Source organism: Mauremys reevesii, linkage group 4 (assembly GCF_016161935.1).
Source record: "Mauremys reevesii isolate NIE-2019 linkage group 4, ASM1616193v1, whole genome shotgun sequence".
Taxonomy (NCBI): Eukaryota; Metazoa; Chordata; order Testudines; family Geoemydidae; genus Mauremys; species Mauremys reevesii.
In genome coordinates this window covers 57,808,568-57,823,913 of record NC_052626.1, presented here as the reverse complement: position 1 = coordinate 57,823,913, position 15,346 = coordinate 57,808,568, and the positions used below count along the sequence as shown (strand labels likewise).

At 38.4% G+C, this 15,346-nt stretch overlaps 1 long non-coding RNA gene across 1 annotated transcript in view; it reads right to left on the bottom strand.

The window, feature by feature from the left end:
• Positions 1-5,782: 5,782 nt before the first annotated feature.
• Positions 5,783-15,346, bottom strand: part of LOC120404725 — a 161,684-nt gene continuing 152,120 nt past the window's right edge. The window contains exon 8 of the long non-coding RNA XR_005598135.1: positions 5,783-5,952. This is a non-coding gene — a long non-coding RNA (uncharacterized LOC120404725). The remainder of the gene's footprint in view (positions 5,953-15,346) is intronic.

The following is a 15,346-nucleotide window of genomic DNA, read 5'->3' as shown; positions in this document are numbered from 1 at the left end:
ATGAAAGCCTTCCCCCCAACAAGATTTGAAAGTATCTTGTCCCCTTATTGGTCCTTTGAATCATAGATTATTAGGGTTGGAAGAGACCTCAGGAGATCATCTAGTCCAACCCCCTGCTCAAAGCAGGACCAATCCCCAAATAGCCCCCTCAAGGAGGGAACTCACAACCCTGGGTTTAGCAGACCAATGCTCAAACCTCAGGTGTCAGCTAGGTTACCTGAGCTTCTTAACCCTTCTTAAGGATTTTGGTGTCTCTGGCCAGGAGGGATTTTATAGTATTGTACACAGGAGAGTTGTTACACTTCCCTTTATAGTTATGACATAGCCCTACATTTCTATGATTGTATGATAATTTGGTATCCGCAAGGAATTTTTGCTCCCTTCTGGTATTTTCTTTGGTTTGATTGCTTTTCTTCCTTTCTGTATCTGTGGAGTCCTTTCTTGTGTTGCTGTCATAATTTGTTCAGCTAGTTAGTGTGTTGCAGAAGCTGCTTGTATTATTTGGGGATTTTGTTGTAACTTTGTGGGCGAGGGTTTTGAAGTGGGTTCAAGTTTTAATTTTGACCAGTATCAATAATCCAGTCTAAAAATGCTCAAATGCACAAGCAGAAAGTCTATACGGGTGATAGTCCCCTAATGCTTGTCATTGTCTCAGTATTGGGTTCACCCTTTATCATGCCTAATTCTTTCCACAGAGACAGGGTGAAGAGAACTATGGTTTGATGGCTATTTCATATTACTTAGTTTGGCTGGGGAGGGAGGATGCATGGTTTAACCATGCATTCTCAAGCATCTACCATGTTGTAGGGTAATCCACAGACACTTCATTTCTACTGGACACCAAATTAAATGCATATTTTCAGGTTTTAATTTGGTTTCTTAATAAAGTTCTGTCTAGAAGCCTTTAACCATATTTATTTAAGTGGAAGAAGGGAGGGGTGGTAACTAACAACATTGATTCCTTAATATTAGAGACAAATAGCTTTGGTTTTTAAACAAGAGTGAGGAATCCCTGCATAAGACAAGTCAGGAGTTATTGCCCAATGTCTTTCTCAGATTGTCCCTCAGGATAATATTCACTACAGTTAATTACCCATAAGTGGAGGCCAAGATGCATGTTAATGATCTTTTCATAATCCCTTTACCCAACAGACCACAATTCCTTGTACATGAAAAGGTAGATTTGGAATCAGTTATGCCTGCTGCCCAAACACTGGTAGTAGTGGTTTCAAAATGTTCAAATAACAATAAAAACTTATTGCAGCTTTTGATTATGGCATTGTAACTTTTAACGATGGTGTGTTTTGAATTATCATTTTCAAGTAACCATTCTAAAAATGCTGGGGGAAACACATCAGAAATTAATTTGATAGAAAATGATATTCAGACAATGGCAAAGGGTATACATTATTAGAAGTCCACATAAGACAGTCAGAGTTAAGACTAGAACTCAGTCCATAGTGTAATTTGCTGTGTTTCAGTATGTTCTACTGGGAGCTATCTCTTAGATAATAGAGATTTTGTGGGCCTGTTGAAAGTTGTATGATGCTGTGACTTTGGGACTGAGTTAGACATTTAGGAATAAAATTATTTGGGCCAGACTGTTCCAGCTTTTACAGGCCTCGGTGTCTTTCCAGTAGCACTTGGGGCCCTGAAGAGTATGGTGGGGTTGTACACCAGGTCACTTGAGGAAGGATTTTGTTTCTTGGAGGCACAAGCCTTCTCTCCTTCAAAGGCATGCAGGCTCTGCACTTCACTTTACTCAGGCTATCACAATTTGACCATTTATGTTACTTCTGATTTTTAAAACAAATTTGCTCTTTTTTAATTATAAGAAAAATGACACTTTTTTTAGCCCTTAGTTGTCCTGATGTACAATAAGCTATGTACATTAGCAAGAACTGTACTTAATTGGATACATAAACTTCCTTTAACTTAACAACCACACCTCTGATATTCTACTTATCTATACAGACTGTATGTTACTGGCTACCATATTTTTAAAAGCTAATTGTTTTTTAAAACAAAGTGTCCTTCCATCTGAGACAGAGGGAATAGATCGATTCAAGTCAGGGCTGTTTTTCTAGCTTGGGTTGAATTTATAAATCCATATCTATAGAATTGAGTAAGACTGATCTGATGCTAGGGTAAGAGGTCAGTGGAATATTTTCCCTCCCTTTGATTTTCACTTGTGTAGCTTCACTTGTTTAAAAGGTTCACAACCACAACACACCAAAGATTATATTCTTGTGTTCCTAAGTCCATTCATACAGCAGACATATTTTCAAAAGGAAAATAATTGTTTGTTTATTTGGGAGGAGGAGGTGGCAGATTTCTACTATTTCTTGGTTTTCACTGGTGTGGAAATACCAGGAAAATAGTTTTGTGTAGTTATGTTGAAAGGCAACATGTAAGATGTCCTAAAATGTTTTAGGGAGGAACTAGAATGAAGAGATTATTTCAACAAAAATCCACTATGTAGCATTAATACCTATAAATAATAGGTATTAATGCCTTTCAACAATACTGTGAGAGAGAGACTATTCTCATGGTATTTCCAATCCATTCAAAGGAACATACATGTAAAGAGAATTTTGTCCACCAAATCTTTAATAACAGCAATAATACATAAACTAAAAAGAGCCCAGTTTGACTTTCAGATTCCCAGGTTGAGTTTGCAGGCACAGTAGTTCGAATAAACCAACTTTCTGTTTATAAACTGAGCAAATGTTACATGCAAGCTATTGAGACATAGACTCGAAGCACTACAATGCTATTTACAGAGTTGCTTATCAGATTAGAACTGAACTTTAAAACCAAAGGCTTCCCATTTGTGTTAAACTTTTTGAGAGTAGCACAAACCAATAATCCTAATAACCCAAGCAGTAAACAAGTAGTATGTGTGGGTGAGACCCATGTTTAGAGGCATATGAAATTAATTATACACATATGGCTCATCTGTATTAAGGCCACTGTACAGTATTACAGGTATCTGCAGGGCCATAGAGAGGCAGGGTGCCACTTTGTTGAATCTATATATTATATTCATTAGCTTTAGAAGTAGGAGGGGCAGTTATTGCCCTTGTATGTATTTTATCCGGCTGGCAGATAAATAGAAAACTTCAGTGTGCAAAAATAGCAAATCAACTGGTGAAAATAAATCTGATACATACATGCAGTTGCACTTCTGCAATGAGGTTTGAACAAGAGCGGTTTGAAGGTCTTTCATACAGTGAAATTCTGCCAAATAATATGAACCATAAAATTCACCCTATGTGGCTTCTGAGCTATTTTTATGTATGTTTACATAATGGCCACTGACTGGCTGAGATAATGGAATCTGGTGTGTATCTCCAGGTCATGACAAACACAGTAGGATATTAGTCCTTTCTCCATACCATTTGTTGTTTTGTTTTACTTTGCTTACCAAATGTGATTGAACTTTAGAAACAGCCATCACTTCAGAGTAAGCTAGTAAAACGGTCAGAAGCAGTTGAGTTTCAAGTGAAATATGCTGACTTCAAAATACGGTAGATAATAATAACACCTAGAGTGACTAATTTGTATCATATACTTGTGACTGTTTCAGTGAGGAACAAAGTCCCAGCAGTAACTGGTCGGTCAAATAAATTATAGTCCTTCCTTAAGAGCAAGTAGAGTTTTGCTATTACAAAGCTAGGATTCTGAAATATGGTTCTGAGTGCGGTGGTTCTCCATCCCACTTATGTCAGGGTGGAATTTCGCTCTCACACATTTCTTTTGTTCTCTGGAGGGTGCCAGATATTTTTTTTTGTCTGCAAAAACTATGGCAATTGTTGGCAATGTGGCCTCTCATATTTCAGAAAGACCTCATTTGAATTATCTTTGATATTATTATTAATTTTAAATATTGATGAATTTGGCACTTAATAAAATTTGTTGAAAATCGAGATCATATGTCATTTTCATAAGCTGTGATAATTGTATGTTACACTATTGTAAAAGCTTGTTTTCTCTTTCTCTTTTTTCTTCCCATAACCTTTATGATAATGTCAGGTCAAATGCAAATATATAGATTTTCTAGTATCCTTAAGCTGCATGTCTCAGACTGCAAAGTTTGCAGCGTGATTGTTATGGCAGTATTGACATGTTAATAGATCCTAGAACATAGTGTGACACCCTGCCACCTCCATATTCACCATTGCCATATAATTATATGTTTTGTACAAAGTATGCTTTGTGAGGTATTGTTCTAAAAGTCCTGATCTGCTAAACATTAATATCTCAGGGGATTGTATGTGCTATCATCATATGTAAAGTTATGAAATCTTGATATGTGTGGGTTACTAAAGTCTGATGTGAGGCTGGAAACACCCAAAACCAGCCTTTCAGGTACAACAATGGAGTAGCCAGACAGTGTTAATTACTGTAAACAATGGAAGAATCCACTAACACAGGAACTCTGAATAAGGAAGCCTCCTCAAAGGGAGCACTGAGACAATAGAAAATGTTTGGCCAAAGGGGGTGGACCTCCTATGTCACATACATAGACTTTCCAGCAAGCTGCAAGAAACTATAAAAGATGAGGAGTGACATCATGATTTGTCTTCACTCCCCCACAACTCAACACCTGAAAGAACCTCTGGAAGAAAAAAGGACTTTGAGTGGGGAAGGGGAACCCAGGCTGCAAAACAAATGCATCCTGTGCCTCAAGAATCTGTAAGCCTGCTTGTATCATCAGTCAGGGTGAGATATTGCTGATTCAAATCCTATCTAGTTTGTATAAGTCTTTAATTGTGATTTTATTTGATTTCCTAGGTAACCTGCTTTGATCTGTAAAAAGCAACAAAGAGTCCTGTGGCACCTTATAGACTAACATAAGCATTGCTTATGCTCCATTACTTCTGTTAGTCTATAAGGTGCCACAGGACTCTTTTATCAGAGGGGTAGCCATGTTAGTCTGGATCTGTAAAAGCAGCAAAGAGTCCTGTGGCACCTTATAGACTTGTATCCGAAGAAGTGGGTATTCACCCACGAAAGCTCATGCTCCAAAACTTCTGTTAGTCTATAAGGTGCCACAGGACTCTTTGCTGCTTTTACAGGACTCTTTGTTGCTTTTTACAGATCCAGACTAATACGGCTACCCCTCTGATACCCGCTTTGATCTATTTGTTATCACTAATAATCACTTAAAATCTATCTTCCTGTAGTTAATAAACTTTTTTAAAGTTTTATTTTAACCAGTGTGTTTTAGAGTGATGCATTAGGGAATCTTAGCTCTGTTAACAAAGGCTGGTGCTTATCTTCCCCACACCGAGTGGGGAGTGCACTAATTAATGAGCTTGCACCGTACAGAACCTTGTGCAGTGCAAGATGGTATCATTCTGGGTTTGTACTCTAGTAGGGGTGCAAGGCTGGGGAGCTGGGAAATTGGCTGGTGCCTCCATTGTTGGTCAATGAGTGGCTTAGGTAAAGCACTCAGATGACTCAGTTGGGTGTGTGGTGCCACCCGCTGTCGTGCTGGGTGATAACAGGGCCCAGAAGAGCTGGCTGTATGTCTCCAGCAGAGCACAGTGAAAGGCCAACCGAGCTAAATGGTTTGGGGGCACAGGGTTCCCAATGGCTTCCAGGCTTCACCCCGGGGGTACATCCCATCATATCCCTTAGTTTTAAGGTCATCAACTGAACTTGCAAGTGCCATACAATGGGAGATATGCATCTACCAGTTCAACCCTGATAGCTAAGAAGAGCTGGTGAAATGATTGAGATAAAATGAGGATTGATCTGAATCTTTACCCACTATTTGAATTTATTAAACTTGTTCCCCCATTATTTTTCACTTGCAGGTGTCTTCAAAGAGGCTGCTTTCATGGTATCTCTGGCCCATCAAGAAGCTGGAGGTACCAGGAATCCCCTCAGAAATCTATTCTCATGACCCCCTGTGCTGTTTTTATTTGCTTGCTTGGATATAACCTAAAAAAACCAAACATTTTTAGTCAGAAGGACTCAAGCAGAGAGAAGAGACTTTTCCTGGTGATAAACTCAACTTCTAAAAAAAGGCACATCTCTGATAACACATAAACATAAGATCAGACCAAAGGTCCATCTAGCCCAGTATCCTGTCTTCCAACAGTGGCCAATGCCAGGTGCCCTAGAGGGAAGGAACAGAACAGGTAATCATCAAGTGATCCATCCCCTGTCACCCATTCACAGCTTCTGGCAAATAGAGGCTAGGGACACCATCCCTCCCCATCCTGGCTAATAGCCATTGAAAACAGGTTATTAGAGATGGGAGGACAGAATCTCTGACTTCCCCCGTATGCACACAGGAAGTGGCTGTGGAGACACTATAGCTGCTATGATCCCCTTTCCCAGAAGGATTTGACCAGTGGATCTATCTACCATGCTCTTACATCTCCTACAGACCTTCAAATTTCCTTCCATGGGAAAGTTTCTTCCATAAAAGCTAACGAGGGGATTTAGTCTCACAAAGGGTTTAGTCCTTGTGGAGCACGGTTCCATAGCACACAGGATATGCAGATTCCCTACACATCCTGCCTCTTGGTTCTGCTTCATTTTGGTACATATGCATCTGTATATGTGTGGGGGCAGGATTTAGACCTTCCTAAAGGAAGGGAACTTTTCCCATAATTTTGTTAGTGACCTGTTAGCTAGCTAAATATATTTATTTGGTTTTTATTAGGATGATTATTATTATTCCAATTGGTTTTTTAAGTGTGGTTTCTTCTTTTGTTTTGTATTTTCAGTTTGAGCATCCAATTACTGTGGAAGCCATTAAAAACATAATTCTCATCTGTTACCACAAATATATATCCTAACCTAATTTTAGGAGGAAATAGCGGTAATCTCAGTTACCTCTTATGGTAACTGTTGGCAACTGTTGACTTTTTAATGGCAATCATTGTATGTTTATTTCAAGTAGCTTCCTAAACATAATGTACTCTGTAGAGTAAATTCTGAAATGAAACCCCAGCTGGAAGCTATTCTAGTATGTAATTTAAATGTATTTTCAGTAAATGATATATTTGTCTTATGAGAGAAGGCAGTGTCAGAATCGCTTTGTGTCATGAATTTTCTTTTACTTTTCAAGATTCATTTGTGTCATATAATGCATTGTTTTTGTTTTGCTTGATCATTTTGTGATCTTTAAGAATCTAACAAAAGTTTTTTTCATACTTTAATAAAAGATTAAAAGGGCCAAATTTATCTCTTCTTGGAAGTCCACTGAATCTAGTTTTTGGTGTTTAAAATTGTTTAAAATTAATCAACATATTGTTTGGTTTGTTGCTTTATGCCTAAGTGATAGATCATAAATAGCAGCTTTTACTAACACTTTCCCTTCCACTATAATAAACCATTTACTTGCTTTTCACCCTGTGAATGTCCATCACATTGTGCTGTGTAAAATAAGGACAGCTGTCTTTTGGGTACTGAGAAAGTTTAAGCAACTGTTGTCTAATATTGTCACCTTTGTAGAGGAACAATTAATTCCACATGGAGCGATCCCAAGTCTGCTGGCATCAATGGAAAGGCTTCCATTGACTTCATGGGCTTTGTACCAGGCCCTAGGTATCAAGTGGTGCCCTAGGTATCCTGCTGTCTGCTTGATATTGCCATCCTAGCTCCTATTTATCCTCAGTTGGAGTGGTGGTTTCCTCTTGGAGTTGCTTCCCTAGCTATATAAAAATACCCAACTATTTAGAAACAGCAACCTACATATATGACTTCTCCCACCCCAGAAGCAGAAATCACCTTGACTCAACTTGTTTTTCTCTGAGGACAGATGCTCTGCCAGTCCTGAACAACTACTGAAATAAATCCAAAAGCTCTTCCCAAATGACCCCCACCACTGCTGCCTACACACACATACGTGTATGTAAAGTACAAAGATTGGTGACTATGATTTTTGCTGCCAAAACCAACATTACTGAAACATGCCAGATTGCTAAATATCAGCCTATATCAGATAAACTTTAAATGAATTGTAGGAGAGACATTAGCAGGAATGTCAATAATATCAAGATAATGGACAGCTTGATAAACTCAAACTTATTATCTGTAAGCTTATCTGTAAAATCATGAGCTTATTTACTGCATTATGAATACCTTGTTGGAATAATAAAAACTGCTTGTATCTCTTATCTTTCATGACTGACAGCTAATTTCAGTGTTCTGGTTAAATTATAATGCTAAATACTGGAACAAAACTGTTTTACATTTTTGTCATAGGATCAAATTTAAATATTCTACATACAGGCTAGGTTAAATACCAGTTAGTTTGAATATAAAATACCTGCAGAGAACATTTTGCTGAGTGGTATTCATCCAAATCATATTATGTTCAACAGACTACACACACTGGGAGATTTGAATCCACCATAATAAGAAGAAATCGATCCAATGATAAGAGCTTCTAAACATTTAGAATGAAATCCTGACCCCACTGAAGTCAACGGCAAAACTCCCGCTGACTTCACTGGGCCAGGATTTCACCCTGAGGATTACATCACCTGCCACTAAAGTGCAGCTACCTGCCTCTGAGATAAAAAGCCACAACACACAACAGTAATCAGACAAGGACATGAAGAATATTGTATCAGATCCAACTGAAAACTGCAGGGGGAATTTAGAGAGGCAGAATGTAATTACCAGAATTATCTTTTGGCTAGGGTATTAGGGTAATCAAACCTACTCTTAGAAAATTTTACCACGGGCCCTTCAGAGTTGCAAGTAATCATGGCCTTGATTTAAATTTTAAGCTAAAAGATAGCACCTCCAATAATATAGTGCCCTGTAGCATCCTGCTGGGACATTAGTTCAGAACTGATTCAGAGGCAGGAGTGACACCTACTGAATTACCAAAACCACCACCTACAGCACCTAAATGTTCTGAGGAGGTCTCTCATCCAATTATTTATCCAGCATAGCTTCTGTAATGAGTCCATCTCTCAACTTCTTCTCATCATCTCATGTAAGGTCACCAGGACCAGAGTGAAAGCTTCATGATGGATAAATTTGCCATCCTGTGAGGTGCCAAGTGCCTTCTGTGAGGGGCTGAGCACCTCAGCTTATAGTAAACTTCACTGGACACAAGAAGCATGGGAAGCACACCGTACCTCACAAGCCTGAGCCCTAAATCTTCTTCAACCTTTCACTCTGCTCCTAGCAACCTTCCATGAGATGATAAAAACAAGTGGAGACATGGACTCTAATCACATGAACATACTTGGAATTTCCTCTTTGACAACCACAAGGTTTTACCATCCAGCCACCTAAACATATTTATGGAATACAGGGAATCTTTATTTTCTTTCTTTAGGCTTTAAAAATAAAGAACCTTATATAAAAATACACAATGGCCACGCTGTGTTTCACACTATTCTAAGGCATCTTACACAGTAGCATCTGCAGCCTGAACATTTTAGGGATGAGGAAATGAACCTTCTATTACTTTTACTGCATTGCTTCAAGTGCTGTCAAACACAGAGCACAGAAGGGTATTATATGGATAAAGCATAGTTTGTGTGTTCATTTATGAGACCTTTGGCAATAAATATAATTGACACCTGATAATTTCATAAAATTGTTAAAGATAATCAATTTACAAAGCATTTTTTACTTTTTCCATTAGTAGTACATGATCCATTTTAAAAATCAACATAAATGAATCGGATCTAAATTCATTTTTATAGAAATTAGAAATTATCATGGAATTTTGCAAGATCTGGTTTTTAGCTAGGAAATGAATGGTGGAAAATGACAAATAGCATTATTTTAAAACACTTGTATATATCTGTACAATGTTTTTAAATTATCAGATTAAGATTATTTGGGCTTTATGTGGGGGAGACAAATTTCACCCTAATGCATTTTAAATATTACTTTCCATTGCAAGGGTGGCGAAAATACTGCCCAGCTGGCTAATAGTTCTACAGGAATGATCATTAGACCACTGTGATTCTAAAAAGACAGAAAAAAAAAGTCTGATCATTTGTTTTAGAATTCCATGGGGTTTAGAATGTTTTTAAGTTATTCAGTACAAATTCAATATTTTATTTTAGTTTAATGAAGGAACCAAAAAGTTTGGGTGGGGGAAAGAAAAGCTTTATAACCCTATTAGATTAATTAGGTAATTGTTAATGCAGTCCATTATTATTTACAAAATTATTCTAAAGTAGAGTATTCAGGAGTGATCTTTCCTGACTACATTATCATCATCAGAATGGATAATGGCATGTATACAAATTCTTTTCCGCTTATAACTACCATAAATGGCGGTGCATACAGCACACAGAGATGTTACAAACAGAGGGCCTGATCTCATGTACACCTACCTCTGGGTGCCATGCTTCTTGATTTCAATGGAATGACTCAGCGTAATGAGCATTGCTCTTGCTAGTAAGCATGTGTAGGATCAAGCTAATCTATGGGGCCAGAGATGACCCAGAAATCTCCTCTCTCAAAATTTGCTGATCTCCAGATACAGGTGTGGATCTGAACTTTGTGGCCCAGGCTCCTATATTTTCAAGACCAAGCACAAAATGGCTTTGAATACATAAAGTATATGTAACTTCCAAAGACAGGGTATTGACTAAAAAGATCAATTCAACTCGGTGGTAGCAACTCCTCTGATTCCTGCATGTGTTCTTTTATAAATCATTTATTGTAAATTCAACAGCTGCACAGAAAGTATTTTTCCTAGGATTGGGAAAGTCATTTTATATTAGACAGAGGTAAGACTGACCTAAACCTTACCCCGACCGTCACCTCAGGGCAACTGATAAACATTTAGATACAAAGCCATGAGTCATGCAACTGCAGAGAAGGGTAAAACCAGCTGTTATTGGTGGGCTCTGAACCATATCCTCTCAATCCAGACTACTACAATGCCAAGCGTCTCAGCTGTCCTATTCTAGGAAAAGGTAACATACATTAGCCCACTACAAGGGCTGATTGTATCTATACCTCTTTTTCTCCTTTCCTTATCCCAGCATCCCCTCCTCCCAAGAGAGGAATGTCACCCACACACTTCCCTGTGCCTCCCCTGACTGCCCTGCACTCTTTCATTTAAATTCTTCCCTCAACCTGGAGGGGAACAGGTAAAGTTAACAAAGCTCTCTTTAACCCTTTCAGGGCTTGTGTGGACTTTAGAAACCCCATCAGGCAGATACTACAGTCAGAACATGTACACATGTATTATTTCTTTGTAATTATAATTTGTATCATGTGACCACACAAAGGCCCCAGTCAGAATCAGGACCTTGTTTTGCTACATGCTGGAAAAACACACAAGACGACCTTGTCCCAAAGAGTTTACCACTAACTTTGAAACAAAGCTGCAAGAAGTCAGTGTAACAAGCATAGGAGAGAAGGGGAGGAAGGATGAGCATGATATGATACTTTGTGGCTCAGTGAAAAATGCTCTAAGGTGCTATTGCACAGCAAGGAGTAAAGAGAAATTATAAAAATCCTTTGTTATTTGGATTAAACATGTTTCAATGTAACCTGGTCAGCTTGGAAACCAACACTGCTTAGTTAATCATTTCTGGTTAGCATGAGATGACTCCTAAGGCTTTACACTCTACCTAGATTGGGGCCAGGACTACTGCTCTCATGAGTCTGGACTAACACATTACATTGTGCTTCCCTTCTCCAGAAGTACCATAATAAATAACTGAGGGCTCTCTAGTCACAAGGCTGGTGTAAGAAGGAGAAAATATACAGATTTCATGGAAGTATAATTTTCCTGGATTTATTGTAAGTTTGAGTGAAAACATACTTTGGCTCCCTGTGTCAATAATTTCAGCCCAAATGACCATTTCCAACTCTGTTGAGAATATAGTTTTAAAAGCAAATAGCTTAAGAGCGAATGTTAAGAAGCAGGTTTCAATCAATATTACAGGGGTCTAGTCACTCCTTCTTGTGTATGTATAATTCAGGAGAAGTTCAATATGTGGACCAAGGAGAGAATAGACCCATATGCGTGGAATGGCCACTGACCTTTAGCAAGAAGCCAAGTGTAAGGCAGGTTGAGAGCAATAAGGATGCATTTAAGTATAATTTTGAGGAAACAAAAGGCAAAATCCTAAATGAATGAAGTCACTGTTTCTTACTCCTGCTGGGCTTCTGCATAGACACACAAAAATTGCACACCATTTGCTTTAAACAATACCCCCACTCCATCTGTCACATATTGCTTCAGTGCGTGTTTTTGTTGTTTTTTTGTCTTTTGATTTCCCAAATAAATGGGGATATCTCCAGGGTGCGTTCTTATAGGTTCCACTGAGAACAAATGGAGACAAACAAGAGCATTGAAGGGAAGAATACGCTCTATGGTGTAATATCAAATGAAGTCAACGTACAGGTAAACCATTATTATGATAAGGGAAGGGAAATTCATGATGAATCCCAAATGCCAGGTGCAATACAGTAAACTGGCATGTTCAGGCATTATTCAGGTTATTCTACCCACCTTGCCTGCGCTGTATTTTGTCATTACTTGATATTTTCTACACTTAATGTCTCCAACTCCCTGAGCTGAGTGTTGGGCTATAAAAGAGGTTTTGTGTTTTCTGCCTGTAAAAATGAACGCATGTACTGAAACCATATGGCTAATTTATTCAGTATGTTTTTAGAAGTGCTCTGGTTTTTCCTCCCTCAATGATGGTTAGAGAGGCGTTCTGTCCTACCAGCCTAATCTCTCCACTCCAACCAGTTGTGCAAACATGCCTCTTAGAAATTAAAACCACTGGAATGGAATTGGAGAAGGTTAAAAACACACATCATTTTCAGTATCTCATCATTCGTCCTTTAATAGTATACATTTTGTAGACGTATTTGTGTATACAGTACAGCCTCATTTACACAGCCCCCACCCACTCATCCACTTTACCAAAATTCCCTTTTAACCAGTGCCCCCCGAATAAATCACATACCTAGTTGATCACCATTTGTCTACATGTTTTTGATATGTCTGCAATATTTTCAATTAATGTGATCAAACTCTATGTATATGTATATGGTTTGTGTGTATTAATGTGTATATATAGCTTGGCCCAGACCTGCCTTCTGCCTGTTTTTACCTTGCAACTTTTCCAGGGGAGGGGACAATTTAGTCTCTGGCATTTACTTCACTTGAAAATATCTTATTATGCTATAGCAGTTTATAATCTATTCCTTAAAGAAAAGTTCTAAATGTAAAGATCAATCCTTAGAATCATTTGATTTTTTCAGCTTAATATATATTTTTTGCTTTCCAGCTACATCAAGTAAAATAAAAGGAAGGAAGATACCTTTCATCATCTGTTCACACATGTAGATCACATTTTTCTCCAGATATGACAATTCAGTGAAACTAGTCAACCCAAAGAGGAGAGGGAAGGAGACAGAACTGGAAACCTGCCCTTTTCCAAGAAAGGGCAAGCTACACGTCCTTCAGAAGGCTAAGCGCTGGCAGTAATTCCCATATGTGTAAGGCCTGCCTGAGAACCCATGGATGTCCATGAAGCACTGTGCCTTTCACAACTCTCATTTGGGAAGTGCAGGTCCTCAACCTCCTCAGTGAGCACCCATGCATTAAAGGTGGTGGAGTCCTACCTTTGTGCTATATAGGCCCTCTCATCAAAAGATCTCATAGCTGGAAAATAAAATAAAGAAGAGAGATGGGGGACAATTTGAAAGTGAGGGAGCAGGTTCTCAATCTTCAACTGTAAAACTGTGCATTACATTCAGAGTGAAAAATAAAGAATTTTTAAAGACTGTTCTAAGTATTAATATGTAAAATATTGGTTCATGAAATCTAACATAACATAGGGCCAAATTCATTGCTAATTTAAGTGGGTGCATCTCAGTTTAAGTGAATAGAGCTGCACCCGTTTATACCCACGTGGTATAGCAATATGCTATGGCTTTATCCTCCTGCTTTAAGTATTTTACAATATTTTACTAAGGGCTTGATTCTCAAAGGTGCTGAGCACCTATAAGTCCCTACAGTATCAGGGGAGTTGTCAGCTGGTATCTATTTACTTAACATACAAGTTTCGGTGTTTGGACCAAAATGTAACTTTAGTTATACCTGTGCAATCCCACTGAAATCAGCTCCACTGGCTGAAATCAGTGGGATTGCAAGGATTCAGCTGAGGTCAAAACATGGCCCTTACATCATAACTCATAACACAAACATGGCAACAGCCTGAGCTGCAGCCCAGACTTTGGTACAATGAAGTACTAACTACTTAAACTAAAAACTGTCATTTATTAGACTTGTATTTTCCAAAAATACCTGCTTTAACCAGTTTTCTTCTATTGCTTGTTTACAACCAGTACCTGAAACATTAGGCTAGATTCATCCCTGGTGAAACTCAATTACCTTTAATAATGTTACACACCAGGCATGTATTTGGCCTCTTCTCTACTTTATAGTCGTTAATTCATGGATCTGATTTGTGGGAAATATTAGCTTATTAGTTCTGAGTCATCTGAGTTCCTAACAAGTGTGTTTTATCCTACAGAATGTTCCATATGCTGTAATTTGAGGACATAGAAAGTGGATCATAAGGGAAACGGCTTCTCTTCCAGCTGGTAATAAACCAAGCTTGTTTGTAGAATATTTGGGAGTTAGCTCTTGATTGAAATGTAGTGCCCTACTCTCCTCCTTTCCCAGTATTCCTTTGAAGACGTTTATTTAAGTTATACAGTTTTTCTTTGATTTCTGTATCAAAGGAGGACTTCTGTATCAAGGTTAAATATAACTTTAAGCAAACATGGTAAGGATTAGGGGCCTGATTCCACAACATTTAAATCAGTAAGAGTTTTGCCATTGACTTTAATGGGAGTAGGACCATATCCATGACAAACTAGTTTCATTTTAAGATTTAAGATAATGGATTTTAAAAATTAAAACTGAGCATGGCACTGTCTTTAATTTTATTATTATTCTTTAATGTGAATCTAGTTCTCCCAAAAGATGTCTAATTAACAGCCCTGGAGACTGAAGTTGCCTCTGTATCTATAGAAAAAGCAGCGAGGCAGCTCAAATTTCCCTAGTGCCCTGCCAATGTGACTCAAGCCCAAGCCACAGTAAGAGATTAGTTCAGTTTCCAGGTCAATCCTGGGACTCTCCGCTGAGTCTGCCAACAAGGATGCCAATCTAATTCTGATAGTCCTTTTGTGATATGGTCACTTGCCCTCAGGGAACAGGACTGAGACCAACTGGTGATAACAGATTTTGGTCATTACTCTGATGGACTACATTTTAACTGGCAACTTAGATGTGAGCGGCTCCAACACACACACACACACACACACACACACACACACACACACACACACACACACACACACACAC